The sequence below is a fragment of the Cryptomeria japonica genome, chromosome 3, assembly GCF_030272615.1.
Source record: "Cryptomeria japonica chromosome 3, Sugi_1.0, whole genome shotgun sequence".
NCBI lineage: Eukaryota > Viridiplantae > Streptophyta > Pinopsida > Cupressales > Cupressaceae > Cryptomeria > Cryptomeria japonica.
Genome location: NC_081407.1, coordinates 796450844 through 796452885, shown reverse-complemented (window position 1 = coordinate 796452885; position 2042 = coordinate 796450844).

Here is a 2042-nt window from a genome sequence, read left to right as displayed (position 1 = left end):
AATGAAAATTTCTGAGGACAACCACCTAACAATGGAGTTTCAGACCCGCAACAGCAATAAAATGGTCTAAAAAATGCACAGAAAACTCCATAAAACACCTCTGAATGCTAAATGTTTAAGTTAGAATTGGTTGGGCAATAAAAATTTAAGTCTGAAAATTAATGGCAGCCATTAATGGAGGTCAAAATCTGAAGCAAACCTCCGATCTGAAGCGAATCAGCAAGCTGGAAATGATGGCAGCCAACAAGAATGCACAAAAATCACCAAAATATGGCACCAAATCACCTCCTTAGCAAAATTGAATTTTTCCCAAGTATGGCGCCAAACTGAAATCTGAAGATTGATGTCAATGGCAGCCTTGATCTGTAGTAGCAAGGATGGCAGCAATCTGAAAAATCGCCCAAGTTGGGATTGGATACCCCAAACACAAAAAATTGCCTTCCTTAGCAAAAATCAAAATTTTCAGAATTCTGAAAAATGTTGTTAATGGCAGCAATCTGCAGTAATGAAGGTCTGAACAACAAGCAAAAATGGTGGAGGAAAAATGGCCCAAGTCTCCAAACATGAAATTGCCAATTTTTACCAAAAAATGCTAAATTTGGAAAAAATCGCCAAACTTAGCAAAATTGAAATTCTGAAATTGGTCTTTAATGGCAGCCAAGGGGAATAAATCAGCAAGCTGGAAAAAATGGAGGAAAATAAATCCTCAATTCCACAATTCACAAAAACACCTTACTAAAAATTTGCCCAACTTGGAGAAAAAATCGCTTTCATGGAGACACCTGGTAGAAATAATAATAAAATATTGCTAAGTCTCCTCTCATATACTTGCTTTCACATCTCACTTTCACCACACAAGCAATGTGGGATAAAACACTTGTATAAATACTTGCTTGGTGAAAACCTAACTTGCTTCTAGAAGGTTCAAATATTAAATGATTATTGCAATTTATTAAATTTGCTTTTAAAATATTAAATAATCGTTAATCATTATTTAAAAGCAATTAAATGGGGCTTATTTATTAAAATATTGCAAATTAAATCCAAAATAAGCCTCCAAGGGAAAATCAATATAGGTTGGGATTGAAAAATCCCTTCAAAAATCATTAAAATGTCAAAATTCACCCCATAAGGGAAATTCGACCCATGCTTGGATAAAAATCCATGCATAACTTCATCAAAATGCACATAAAAAACCTCCCAAGGGAAATTTGATGTGAGTTTGGACAAAAATGCAGACAAAAATCCACTCTAGTTTGCAAAAATCACCCCCAAGGGAAATTCGATATAGGTCTAGATAAAAATCCACACTCAAAAACTCACTTAACTTGGAAAAAACCTCCCTGGTGGAATTTCGACCTCAGTCTGGATGAAAATCCGGATTCAAAACTCTTCAAAAATATTCCCAGCGGAAAATCGATCCCTGTTTGGATGAAAATCCGGACAAAAAATCTCAGGGGAAATTCGATCCCTGTCTGGATGAAAATCTGGACAAAAATCCTCACTTGGTTGTCACAAAAATCCTGGTGGAAAATCGACCCAGGCATGGAATTATCCTCAACGTTGTCTGCACTCTTGGTGGAAAATCGATTGCAGTTTGGATAAATCCTAACACTTAGCCAAATTTTTAACACTTCCAGGGGAAATTCGATGGCAGTCTAGATAAACAGTGGGGGAAATTAGTAGCCAATATGCATTTCAAGGGAAACCCGTGTAGTATAGATTTTGAGTGGGGGAATGGGTTGGCTAGTTTGGAATGTGAGGGGAAAAATACCTCTAGCATGGAATTTGACCCTTTAACCCATGGAATATGAATTTCCCTTAGGATTTTATCATTTTGATCACTCAAAATCACTTAGAAACATTAAATTTAAACTGGACTTAGACAAATTTTTCAAAAATATGAGCGAAACGCTAGGAAAATATTGGAATAAAGTGCGAAATCAACTTAAATAATACCTTAGGAGCGAGAAAACAACTCCAAAAGGTCTGTGAATACCTTGGCACTTTAAAATCACTAATGCGCGTGTTTAAAACACGTT